This window comes from Oryctolagus cuniculus, chromosome 9 (assembly GCF_964237555.1).
Source record: "Oryctolagus cuniculus chromosome 9, mOryCun1.1, whole genome shotgun sequence".
In the NCBI taxonomy this organism is placed as follows: Eukaryota; Metazoa; Chordata; class Mammalia; order Lagomorpha; family Leporidae; genus Oryctolagus; species Oryctolagus cuniculus.
The window spans coordinates 108,748,245-108,763,020 of NC_091440.1; the positions used below are offsets into that span (position 1 = coordinate 108,748,245).

Consider the following 14,776-nt stretch of genomic DNA (forward strand, 5'->3'; position numbering starts at 1 on the left):
CCTGGTTCCATCGCTTGCCCAGTCTTGACTTTTGCAAACATTTCAGGAGTGAACCAGTGAATGGGATCTCCCTTGTTTGTTTGCTCTTTTTCTCATCCTCTAAAATAAAACAAAAAAAAATTTGTATCTTGTGTTATTTTTGTGTGTACATATCTGATGTGTATATTTCAATCTGTTTTTATCCTTTAATATCAGTTTATTATAAATAACTTATAAATGTATTCTGCTTTGTTATAAAATCAAAATCTGGCTATTTATAAGAGAAATTAAAGGGAATTAAATGCTTTTCGAGAAGTGACTATCACATTCAATCTTATCACTGATATCATTTTAATTTTCTTTATTTGATTTTTAGTTGCCTTTATGGTTCCTTCCCTGAATTTTTCTGCGTTGATGAGGATTTTATACAGCCTTTTTTTTACTCAAATTTTAAAAATTTCTGATTTCTACAATATTTCTAATCCACCAGGAGTTGCCATTAATAGTTTCTATAGGGAATTATATCCATAATTCTCTACAAGCATCAAATTTTACAAGGTCTATTATAATGTTTCTGCTCCACCTGACGAAGGCCCGGAGGCGGCTAACATGGAAGAGCTGAGGTCACCAGGCCCTGGTTGCAGCCCTGCCTATAACTGTAAACACCAATCCACTTCCACGTAGCAAATAAGCATAGCTTCAAACGTTTTTGCTGTTTGCATTGGCACAAGTGATACTGTTAGCTTATAATTCATTATAGTAAAATCACAAGACTGACATTGACACATCATGATCCAGATTCCATGATACTTCCAATTAACTTATTTTTTTTTAACTTTTATTTAATGAATATAAATTTCCAAAGTACGACTTATGGATTACAATGGCTTCCCCCCCATACCGTCCCTCCCACCCACAACCCTCCCCTTTCCCACTCCCTCTCCCCTTCCATTCACATCAAGATTCATTTTCAATTATCTTAATACACAGAAGATCACCTTAGTATACATTAAGTAAGGATTTCAACAGTTTGCTCCCACACAGAAACATAAAGTGAAAAATAATAGATGATTTTTTTAAATGATGATGAAATCAGATCAGACCTATTGTCATGTTTAATCCCAGTGAGAGTCAAGTCCAATTAACTTATTAACACTAATCTCCCCATTGGTGAGCATTAGAAGGTCAGGTTCAATATAATACTGAACACATTTCCTTAGTCTTCCATGAATGAATTCACATTGATTTTTTTTAATATTTGAAAATCTGTGAATGTTTTGCTTTATAAAGAGACAAGAAGAGCTGCCTATAAAAGTTTCCCAAACTAACCAAGAAACTTTTCAGATCAATCTGTTTAAGTGGAGCTTGGTCTTAGTGTCTCAGTAGATTTTTCTGGACAATGTGGGAAAGGGAATGACTTTGTCATCAGGCAAATATCCATTAAACATAACACTGGCTCAAGGAGATAGATTCTAATCAAAATTTTAGTAGGAGGAGCCACCTGTTGAGACAGAACATATACCACCTGAGACATTGAGGAGGAATTGATATGCCTCTTTCACAGAGTTCAAGGAAAAATGACTTGGTGAACATGATTTATGACTTATCAGAGGCCTTCAGAATTTGACCCAGGTGTGAGAGGTATGCCAATTTCAACAGCATAAACTGTTTATTTGTTCTTCTCCTATAAATCAACTGGCTGTATGAATGGTAAAAACAATCATATTACACTCAGACTCTTAAAATGAAAATTTATTTCACATGTGAGAGGAGGGTAGTCAACAGGAATCAATACTTCCCTTCTTTAACCCAACACTTTTGTCCCAGAACAGGACAGAATCACATCATTCTTTGTTGTCAGGTTCCATGGGCCGGGCCAGCAAAGCAGGTGATACAGTAGCTCTTCCTAGGTTGCAGCTTGGCTGATGCTGAGTCCCCTGCTGTGAGAGTAGTACAGGTGTAGGTAGGGCTTGATCTCACTTGCCAAGCAGACATGCAGATTACAAGACATTAATTACAATCGCCTAGCCTGTGGCCTCCACTTCTTTTACTGGTCCTTTGCTGTGTTCCTCTTGTCAATAACAAGGTCCTGTTTCTTATCGTTCCACCTCCCTGAGGTTGTGGTCTAATTGTGGACTCACTTCTGGTAGACATTTCCTCATTTACCCCTAAGGCTCACTTAGAAACAAAGGCTGCCCAATTACTTTATCTCATTTACCAAAGAAATGTTTATTGACACTAAAAACCAAGTATCTTTATTTGCTCTATCTTAAAGAGTATAAAGTTGTCTTTATTTATATGAAAGAATATCTTCTAAACAAAGAAAACTCAATATCTAATTGTAAAATACATTCAGCTTGATTTATACATTCCCTTCATCAAGGGAAGATGATTATAACCATAATTTTTGATAACGTACTGCTAGCGTCCAAAATAACATATGCACATTTCATTTTGTATAATGCAAACTAGTTAGAAAAATGGATGTCATATTATCATTAAAACCATATTAATACAAGGCACAGACCCACTAAATAGCTCAGAAGCATAGTTTTATGTATGGGTGGGAAGTGTTAATAATTCTAATATCATTCCCAGCTGCAGAGCACAGCCAGTGTTGTGCATCCCTAGGACTACATCAAGTTTAACTTATATGCCCATAGCATCATTTAATTTAACTTTTGTGTTTTAACACAATATATAGTTAAGCCTTATAAATCAATCCCTCATTGTCCAGTAAATGCATTATATAAGTGTATATCATCTATACAATGTTATAACCCATTTCATCATACTCAAAGTTTTTAGTAAAATTTCTCATCATTAATGTTATTTACAATTTAGAAGACTTTTCCCCCTGTGAGTTTCAATTATATATATTTTGCATATAAAATTAAATGATTTATCTCTTTGAAATCATATTTGAGAACTGATGACATCCCTTGTCAGGACTTTATATAAAAATGATTACTTCTAACTAGATTGTCTAACCAGGTAGGAATTACTATCAAATGCAAACTGGTCAGGTACGTTCAATAATAATTAAAGGAAGCCAGTTTAAAAAAAAAAAAAAAACAGCAGTAAAAGTGATCCTCAAAGACTCCTAATTCTGTTATTCTCTTAGAAAACATTCTGGAAAACCTGTATATAAGGGCGAAGGGTTCACTCTTCCCAGGGCTCTGAAGATGACTCCTGGCCCTCAGGGCTGCCTGATGCCACTTGCATTTCCCAGAATCAGAACAAATGTGTGACCAGAGGGGATGATATTGAGTGCTCATGTAACAAACCTAGTGAACTCTTTCTTCTGCAATGTAAAGAACATCCAATATGTCAAGTGCATGGAAAAAATAATGAAGTGTAAAGAGGAAAATGAAAGACAGCTCCATTTTCATGGCCTTCTCATTGGCCTGTGTGCTTGTGTCTTCAGAAATCATGGAACTGAGCTGCAGATTTCTAGTGTGTCTCACCAAGGACAGAAATAACAGGAGCAAAGATGTCAAGGACAGAACAAAGGGGATGAAGTAGGTCACATTCAGAAGAGCCAGGGTTTCAAGCTAATGACTTCTATGTTCCTCTAAATACAGTCAGATTACCTTTATCTGTGATGAAGAAAATCAGTGAGATATCAATAAAATCATCAAGCCACAGAAACTCAAGTATCAGTAAGAAAAAAGAAAACATAACCATCCCAAGAACTACTCTTCCCATTCTCCACTTCAGCCAGAGGAAGAGGGAGTGGGAGAAATGGGCCATCTTGAGGAAGTAGAAGATGCTGAGGCAGGTGGCAAACCAGGTGGTTAAGTGATTAGTCATTCTCCAAAGCATGTTAATAGGTTTTGCAACTTTATAATCACCATATAAATGTGGAAAGAGTTCTATTATATATAAGTCTAACAATGATGTCAACAGATGACTGATCCTGGAGATGGTCAAGCAAGTGAGGATAAGCTCAGCTAAGGAGGTCTTTTGATTCTTGAGCCTTTCAGAGCCATTTACCAGTGCGATGAACACATTCCCCAGCATTCTGATTATGAATTCTGTCATTGCCACAGAGAGATTTTATCCCATACAACAAAGATTTCCATTGGGGAAAAAATTAAAATTTTCTAATATTCTATCTCACTGATCAGCTTACAAAGTTTTGGAGAATAGCACTCTTCAGAAACTTATCTTCATTGCTTTCACTGTATGTCTAGTTTTGATCCAAAATTACATTTCTTGGGTATAATTTCACATATACTTAAGGAAGTCTTTTTCGCTGCTTTTATTGCAATCTCTGTTAATCCAGAAAGATTTCCTAAGGAATGGAGTCTCACATGCCTTCAGGCAAACATTTTAATCTCTTTGAAAGAGCTACTAAATTCTGAAATTTCTGTGTCCATTTGTCATCCACGGGAGCCTCTATTTTCCAGTTGTGGTAATGATTGAAAGGTTCAAGTCAAATATGTTAACATGTAATTGTGAAACAGATTGTTTTTCACTGGTTTGTACTTTCCTCCTCACCAGAAATACTATACCAGTTGGAGCCAAATGGCATTGTTGTTTGATTTATAAATATCTACAAATAAAATGAATAATTAAGATATCCAATGAATGTACTTTGTCAGTGCCCATTATGTGTCTGGCCTTCTGCAAAGGCCTTGGCAGATCATGACAAGAGCCTTCAGTTATGACCAATGTCATAAACAAGAATGCCAATTGTTAAATCAACAACAGGAGTCACTGTGCACTTACTTCCCATGTAAGATCTCTGTCCTTAATGTGTTGTACTATGCGAATTAACGGTAAAACTAGTCTTCAAACAGTACTCTATACTTTGTGTGTCTGTGTGGGTGCAGTCTACTGAAATCTTTACTTAGTATATACTAAGTTAATCTTCTATATATAAAGATAATTGAAAATGAATCTTGATGAAGAATTGGATGGGAGAGGGAGTGGAAGATGGGATGGGTGCGGGTGGGAGGAAGATTATGGGAGGAAAAGCTGCTGTAATCCAAGAGTCGTACTTTGGAAATTTATATTTATTAAATAAAAGTTGAAAAAAATGTACTATGCTAGTGCAATAAAAGAAAGCTTTGTGGCTGGCATGTGGTACAGCAGGTTAAGCTCCCAACTAGGACACCAGCATCTCATATAAGTACCGGGTTGTGTCTGGGTGCTCCACTTCTGATTCAACTCTCTGGTAATGTGCCTGGAAAGGCAGTGGAGGATGACACAAGTGCTTGGGCCCCAGACATCTATTTGTGAGACCCAGATGAAGTTCCTGGCTCCTAGCTTCAACCAGGTCCAGCCCTGGCTATTGCAGGCATTTGGGAAGTGAACTAGCAGATCGAAGATCTCTCTCCTCTCCTCTCCTCTCCTCTCCTCTCCTCTCCTCTCCCCTCCCCTCCCCTCCCCTCCACTACCCTCTCCTCTCTCTCTCTCTCTCTCTCCCTTTATCTCTCTGTAACTGCCTTTCAAATAAATAAATCTTTTTCAAATTAAAACAGAAAGCCTTATGAAATTCATAAAATAGTGAATGCATAAACAAACAATGAAAAAGAACTAACAAATTTAACAACACAGGTTAACTATAATACTACTCTGGGAGAAAAGGAGAGGTGACATTTGCCTGGGATAACCAGAATTTCAGAAGGACACTAACAAGTCATATTTGGACGTGAACAATACACAAAAAATAGCAAAACCCAAAATCTATTTTTGGAATTAAAGTCCTGTGACTGACAATTTGCTCTAATTTAAATCTAAATATTCTTAGGTGCCTCAGAATCACAAATTCACAAGTAAACTTCTACCCCAGTTTGCGCTTTGCCTCTGTACACATTCTATTTGTTTTTACTAAAGGCATAATGCATCCACTGAGACTTGGCAGGAAATATGTTTCAGATGACATAAAGAAGAGTAAACAAAAGTATTTGTTCTATATTCCAGGAACAAGAAAAAAGCCATGAATGCATCAGAAATTAACTCAGAATTATAGTTTTTGTCTTGGTGTATTTACTAGCAAGCAGCAATGCTATTGTGTATATCTAGGAATATTGTTCAAATACTCTTCAAGTGTTGTTAACAACCGAAAATGGATGAAATAATTTTAGAAATTTTGTCCTTTTCAGTTTTACTATCACTTTCCTCAATTAAGTTCTACTAATTAATTTTAAAAGTATATATTTCAAAATGATGCTTTATATGACTATTGTTAAATCATTTCCATGATCAACAAAAAAGTCTCAATTTAACAAAAATATTTAAAATTGTAGAAAAACAAGAAGGAGAGGGGAGGGAAGGAGGATGGGAAGAGAGGGCAAGAAAAGTGGAACTAGAAAGAGAGTGAGGAGGCCGGCATGTGATGTAGAGGGTTAAGCTGCAGCCTGCAATGCCGGCATCATAGATGCTGTTTCACATCCTGGCTGTTCCACTTCCAATCTAGCTCCCTGCTGGTGTGCCTGGGAAAGCATAGAGGATGGCCCAAGTGCTTGGCCACTGCCACCCACATGAAAGACCTGAATGAAGCTCCCAGCTCTTGGTTTCTGCCTGGCCCAGCCTTGGCCGTTGAAGCCATCTGGGGAATGAACCAGAAGGTGGAAGATCTCTCTCTCTCTCTCCCTCCTTCACTCCCTCCCCCCCCCAACTCTGCATTTCAAATAAATAAATGAATCTTAGAAAGAAAGAAATTAGAAAGAAAGAGAGAGGAAAAGAGTGAAAGAGAAAGAAAGAAAGAGAGAGAAAGGGAAAGTTCAAAGGAATGAATTTATTAGAGAAAGTAAAAATACAAACACTCAGTATTTTAGAGAGGAGAGTTATAACTTGCCAATTTAATGTCTAGATACAAAGTAAAGCTCATGTGTATGAAAAGCATTTAGGAAGAGGAATAAGTGAGTCTGGATGATGGATTGAGAGCTAGACAAAGGAGGGCAATCAGTCTTCCCCTTTTAAACCTGGTTGCATGGGGTACTTGTAACCTATAGGAGTCACTGCAAAATGAGCAGGTTCAGAAGCCATAGAGGAAGTGAAAGTGGAAAACAGAAGATGATGATGCCCATTGGAAATGTTTTGGAGTCCCTGTAAGTCTTTCAAGTTGGCAAATGGGAGTAGGTACTTCAATATACATGGATATTTATCTGAAAAGGAATTGGGACTCTGCACTGAAATTTGGAAATCATCAGCAGATACTTTTTATCCAAAAGAGAAAATGAGCACCAAATACCATAAATGACACCTGAAGATAAAGAAACCAAAGAAAAAATAAGCAGTAGTCAGATGGAAGAGGGAAGCCAAGAGACAAGGTTCTGAAGTAACTAAAGCAATGATTTTAACTGAGAAGGAAATTTTTGCACTAACATAGACTTACCTTTAGATTCTACTTTTTCATAATTTTTGAGGTATACTGGTATATATGGCAAACATCTTTATAACTGTCAAATTCATTGCTAAAGCCTCTATTTCCTTATTAGTTTGTCTGGTATTGAATGTTTTAAAGTGGAGTGGCCCAGTTCAGGACATCCATGTCTAACACCTAGTTTCAATTCTCGCTCTAACACCTGACTCCAACTTCCCACCAATGCAGACCCTGGGAGGCAGCAGCGATGGCTCAAGTAATTTTATTCCTGTTACTCATCTAGGAGACCTGGATTGTCTCTTGGTTCCAACCCTTGTCTACCTGTGGCTATTGCCAACATATAGTGGGGTTAGCCAGTGAATAAGATCATCCTTCCTCTCTTTCACTTCTACCTCTAAAATTAAAAAAAAAAAACTTTTAATCTTATATTCTTTTCATATATATATATTTCTAATATGCATTTTCCCATCTCTGTGATTTTGATTCTCTGATGTCATCTTGTCATAAATAGTTCAAAGATGGTTTGGCTCTGTCATACAAACCCAGATACTATTCATGAGAAAAATCAAAAGGAATTAAAACCATTTCTAGAGGTGAGTAATACATTTGATCTTAAGGCTAATGTTTTGTTCTTTTTCTTATTCATTTCATTTTTGACTGTTTTATTTTCTTTCTTGACTTTTGCTGGGTTAACTGAGACTTACATTGCCTTTTTGTTTTACTCAAGTGCCTAAAAAAGTTCTGACTTATAGAGTATTATAATCTACTAGTAGTTATTAAATTTCTCCCTAGAATTAAGTCCATAATTCTCTATAAGCATAACAAATGTAATGAGGCCTATTCAAATGCTGCTGCTCCTACTGATATAGATAGGGAGGTTGCTAGCAAAGATAGCTAAAGTAACCATCCCCTTGTGGCAGCCCTGCATGTGGCACCCATATCACCTACTTCTAGTGCAGCAGAAAACCATAGCTTCTACAATTTTGCTTCTTACAACTGGCATATGCTAAAAGTGATCAACATGGATGCCAGCTAAATCTCTAGACTGACCTCTAACTTGTTATAAAGCCATTATTAAAAAATGACAATGGCGGGGGCCGGCGCCATGGCTCACTTGGTTAATCCTCCGCCTGCAGCACCGGCATCCCATATGGGCGCCAGGTTCTAGTCCCAGCTGCTCCTCTTCCAGTCCAGCTCTCTGCTGTGGCCCGGGAAGGCAGTGGAGGATGGCCCAAGTGCTTGGGCCCCTGCACCCACATGGGAGACCAGGAGGACGCACCTGGCTCCTGGCTTCGGATCGGCGCAGCTCCGGCCAACCATTTTGGGAGTGAACCAACAGAAGGAAGACCTTTCTCTCTGTCTCTCTCTCTCACTGTCTAACTCTACCTGTCAAATAAATAAATAAAATCTTTAAAAAAATGACAATGGCTGACACTCACCCTCCCATCATGCACCTGATGCCATGACACTAAGACTTTCAAAACTGGGTTAAGAAATGGGTGGCACTCAATTCTCACCTCCAAATTCTACCCCCTATGAATATTCAATTAAACTCTGCCAAATACAATACACCCATGTCTCCAGATCATATAAAAGGGTGTCCTCAAACCTTTCTGAGTGGAACTTTTTACTTGAGAATGCCTATACTCCATTGTCGCTCCCCCTCTTCGTGGAGGAACGACACAGGACCCTGCACTGTTCTTTCGTCTGCTCGGCCCTCCCCGGGTTTGCTGCTGGTTCTTCCCGGGTTGGCTACCGTCCCTTCCACCTCCGTGGAAGGGCGGTTCCCCTGCCACATTCCCCACTTCCGCGGGGGAGCGGCACACTGCCGGCCGGCTCTCTCGGGGGCTGCACAGGTGTTCCTCAGGTGTTCCCCTTAGATGTTCCTGGTCCATGTTGTCTCTCTCCTCCTTTATAGTCCTCTTCCGCCAATCCCAACTCTGCTACCCACACGCCGAGTACGCTGCTCTCCTCCCATCAGGAGCAGGTCCTACAGTTTATTGGTTGAACTGGAGGCAGCTGTGTAGAAGCTGTTTCCCTTCTCAGGGCCATATTGTGGGAAAGCAGATGCATAGAATAAGTCTTAATTCCAGTAACTTAGTCTAGTCCGAGTTGCTCCCCACACTCCATACTGAGTGTATACTTGAACTTCACACCTAAATAAACATTGCTCCTCTGCTGATCTTTACTGCTTCTGTTCTTCAAATTATTTTCTTACATTGGAGACAAGAATCTGGACCTAACTATCCTACAACCCAAAAAGATAACCCTTTTAATTACAATTTATTTTGTCTCCTCTTGGCTCTCAGATTTGTTTTAAACATCTGGAATTGTTCTTTACATTATTAGTCATATCATCTGTTTATTCATATACTCTGCAGTCCAGACATAATGACCTGACAAATCCAGGTATGTTAAACAGTCCAAACTTATGACTTGAACAAGCAAAGTCCTTCTACTCAGTCATCAATCCTTAGATGATAAATATTCCAAGCACAATGAATATCCTGGGGTGAGTCACTATTATCACTCTGTTACATTATCAACTTCACATGCCAGAACTTTGGAGCCTTCCAGTCTATGTGACCTTCCTGTACTGACCAGGAAAGAGCCAAATGGGAAGCAAGCTGTCCTCAGTGAACCACTTTCTCTCTTCTTTTATGTATGCAAAGAAAACTGATATACTTTCATAAGACTAAGATGAACATGGTTTTCATATAATCACTAAACTCCATAATATAAAAAACCAGTAATAGTATGAAATAAGCCTCAAAATGTATATATGTAGACATTGATGGATAAGAAGGGATTTTTAATTATAACCATAGGATAAGATTCTCAGTAAATTTTAAGAGCCATCAATATTTTTTTAAATTATTTTTTTTTTCCAGTGTGAAACTCATGTTAAAATTTGGTCCCCAGTGTATCAGTGCTGAGAGATGATTGGATCTTTCTGGAGTGATTAGATCACAGTAGTTCTCACAGGACTGTATTATTTCCCACAAGAGTGGGTCATAAATTGATGGTACCCTTCATGCTTTGCTAATTCTGCATGTGTCTGCTTGCCCTCTACTTTCCACTAGAAATTAAAGCAAAAATTTTCTTAGGATTCTTACAATGCGCGTCACAAACCACATGTCCTGCATTTTTAATTTAATGTGGCCTACAGATATGACTGCAAGAATGATAAGCACATTGGGTTCAGGCTTTTGGGCACAGCAGGTTAAGCCTTCACTTGGGATGCCTGCACCCCATATCAGTGTAGAGTCCCAGATACTCCACCTCCAACCCAGTTTCCTGCCTATGATCTCCTACGTCAAAAAATACACTTACTATATTTTCTGACTTAAATGAGACTCTACTGGATATATAACCCTTTAAAATCTCTTCTTTCAGCATGTTTTATAAAAAACACTTCATTTCCTTCTTGCCCCAGCATTACTGAAGCCTCCTTCTCTCTAATCAGTCTTAATATTTCCTCATCAACTGTGATAGTTTTAAAATTTCTTACAATTTGTTTTAATACTGTCCTTGTCACTTATGTTTGCCCCTCTATGAGCTCTTTCAATGATAATTCCTTTATATTTAATTCCATAAAACAATTGGTCAGTTTTTCATCGATTATGTTTTTCATTTTTCCTCTTAGTTTAGCAACTCTAATTATATGGATATCAACACTTCTATATCTCTTCTCTATATCATTTTCATATATATGAAGTATCTATTTTCACATATGCTAAATATATATATATACAATGTTTTAGATATGTATACTATATATATACATATGTCACAAATATTAATAAAAAGCTATCTTTGGGGGGATATCCAAGGTGGACATCAAGTAGATCAAATAGGTCAACAAAGAAACAACAGAGCTAATCTACACTATTGACTAAATAGATCTAATTGATACCTACAAGACATTTCATCCCACAGTTGTGGAATAAACATTCTTTTCATCAGTGCATGGAATTCTCTCTAAAATAGGCCATATACTAACCCATAGAACATGTGCCTCAACAAATTTTAAAAAATGAAAACTGGGGTCAGAACTGTGCTGTGGCATCAGCATCTCAAAAAGGCACTGGTTTGTGTCTCAGCTACTCCTCTTCTGATCCAGCTCTCTGCTATGGCCTGGAAAAGCAGCAGAAGATGGCCCAAGTGCTTGGGTACCTGCATCCATGTGGGAGCTTCAGATAAATTGGCTCTGCCATCTGGAGAATGGAGAGCTGAAGTCATCTAGGGAATGAACCAGCAAATGGAAGAACTTTCTCTCTGTCTCTCTCTCTCTGTAACTCTACCTCTCAAACAAATAAATAAAATTTTAAAAAACCCTAAAACTTGGGTTACAGAAAAAAATCAAAATGGATATCAAAAAAATCCCTTGAAACAAATGAAGATGGCAACACAACATACCAAAACTTAAAGGATACAGCAAAAGCTGTGTTAAGAGGAAAGTTTGTATCAATTACTGCCTATATCAAGAAATTGGAAAGGCATCCAATAATTGATTTAATAATGCATCTCAAGGATCTAGAAAAACAAGAATAAACCAAACTCAAAATTAGTAGTAGGAAAGAAATAATAAAAATTAGAGAATAAATAAAGTTTAAATCAAGAAAACTCTCCAAATGCCAGTGAAATAAAGAGCTATTTTTTTGAAAACTAGAATCACTGATAAATCCATGGCCCAACAAACAAAAATGGGAAGAGACTAAAATTAATAAAATAAGAGATGACACAGAAGATGTTACAAAGGATACCACAGAAAGAATAGAATAATCAGGAATTACTACAAATAGCTATCTGCTAACAAATCAGAAAATCTAGATGAAATGGATAGATTCTGGTCATACACAATTTACCAAAATTGAGGCACAAATACATAGAAAGCCTAGATAGATCAATAACCAAGATAGAGATTGAATCAGACAAACAAAGAAAAAGCAAGGACCAGATGGCCTCAGTACCGAATTCTATCAAATTAAAAAAAAAAAAAAACTATTCCCAATTATTCTTAAAGTATTCAAAACCATTAAAAGAGAAGGAATCCTCTCAAACTCCTTCTATGAGTTCACCATCACCTTAATTCCAAAACCAGAAAAAAGATACAACTAAGAAAGAGAACTGAAAATGAATATCCCTGATAAACATAGATGTAAAAATCCTCAACAAAATAATAGTTAATCCAACCAACAACACATCAAAGAGAACATCTATCTACCAAGTGGGATTTAGCCCTGGTATGCAGTAATGTTTCAACATACACAAATCAATGAATGTGATACATAACATTGTGAAGAACAAAAATGATATGTTTATCTAAATAGATGCAGAGAAAACATCTGATAAAATAAAACATCTTTTCATGATGAAAAACATAAGCAAATTGGTATAGGACAGACATTCCTCAACACAATCAGGGTAATATATAACAAACCCACAGCCAGCATCATATTGAATATGGTAAAACTTGAAGCATTTTCACTAAGATCTGGAACCAGACAGGGATGTGGTTACTATTCAATATAGTTTTAGAAATTTCAGCCAGAGTCATTAGGCAAGAAAAATAACTCAAACAGATATCAGTAAGAAAGGAGGAAGTTGATTTATCCCTGTTGGCATATGATATGATCTTATATATAAGAGAACCAAAAGACTCGACTAAGAGACAACTGGAACTCATAAGACAGTTTGGGAGAATTGTAGGATATAAAATCAACACACAAAAAAATTAATAGCCTTTGTATACACAAACAATGTCATGGTTGAGAAAGAACTTGGAGGAACTGTGCATTCACAAAAGCTACAAAAAATTTAAATACCTTGGGATAAATTTAATCAAGGATATTAAAGATCTCTACAATGAGAATTAGAAAACACTAAGGAAAGAAATAGAAGGAGATACAAAAAAAAATATGAGATAATCATCCAGGTTGATGGACTGGAAGAATTAAAATCATCAAAATGTCCAAATCTACCCAAAGCAATTTACAGATTCAATGTGATCCCAATAAAAATACCAAGGACATTCTTCTCATATCTAGAAAAAATAGTGTTAAAATTCATATAGGAGAAGGAACCCTGAATAGCTAAAGCAATCTTACCAGATTTCAAGATATATTACAGGGCAATTATAATTAAAATGGCCTGGCACTGGCACAAAAATAGATATGTTGTCCAATGGAACAGATTTGAGACCCCAGAAATTTATTCACACATCTACAACCAACTAATCTTTGACAAACAAGCAAATTACTTCCTGGAGAAAAGATAGTTTTTTTTATACAAATGATGTTGGTAAAATGGGATCTTTGCATGCAGAATATGAAATAAGACCCCTACCTGACACCCTCTAGAAAAAACAACTCACAATGGATCAAGGATCTAACCCTAAGACCTGAAATCATCAAACTAATAGAATAAAATATATGGGAAACACTGCAAGTATTCTCCCAGGCAAAGACTTCTTGGATATGACCCCGGAAGCATAAGCAATAAAGGCAAACATAAACTAACGGAATTATATCAAGCTAAGGAGCTTCTTTACAGCAAAGGCAACCAATTGAATAGGATAAAATATTTGCAAACTATACATCTGATAAAGGATTAATATCCATAATATAAAAGGAGCATAATAAATTCAACCACAACAAAACAAATAATATGGCTAAACAATGGGCTAGGGATATAAACACTCATTTTTCAAAGGATAAAATATAAATGGCCAATAGAGAAATGAAAAGATACTCAGGATCACTAGACATCAGGAAAATGCAGATAAAAACTACAATGAGGTTTCTCCTCAGCCAATTTAGAATGGCTATCACACAAAAAATCAAAAAAAAAAAAAAAAAACAAATACTTGTGAGGATTTGGAGAAAAAGATACCCTAATACACTGTTGGTTGGGACAAAAACTAGTACAACCATTATGGAATACAGAACAGAGATTCCTGAGAGATCTAAAAATAGATCTACTATATGACTTATCCATTCAACTCCTGGGAATTTATCCAAAGGAAATGAAATAATCATATGAAAGAGTTATCTGTAACCCCATGTTTATAGCAGTTCATATTAGCCAAGATACGAATCAATCCAAATGTTCATCAACTGATGACTGGCTAAAGAAAATACAGTATATATACATGATGAAATATTACTCAGCCATAACAGTGAATTAAATCCTGTCTTTCACAACAAAATGGACGCATTTAGAGACCATTATGCTCAATAGATAAGCCAGTCCCAAAAGACAAACATCATTTCTTTCTTTGGTTTGTGGTAACTAATATATAGAGTCCAAATAATGCAACATAGATGAGTGAAATTGACATTTTAAGATTTGATTATTATTCATAACCCTTGTCTATACTCCTGAGGAACAGTGGTCTTTCCACTTACTACTTGATGAATTCTTTATTTATGGAGGGTTAAGATGGGATTATGGCCGGCG

At 36.7% G+C, this 14,776-nt stretch overlaps 1 pseudogene; it reads right to left on the minus strand.

Moving 5' to 3' along the window:
- Window positions 1–973: 973 nt before the first annotated feature.
- Window positions 974–5,308, minus strand: LOC127488143 (taste receptor type 2 member 42-like; annotated as a pseudogene).
- Window positions 5,309–14,776: the final 9,468 nt, after the last annotated feature.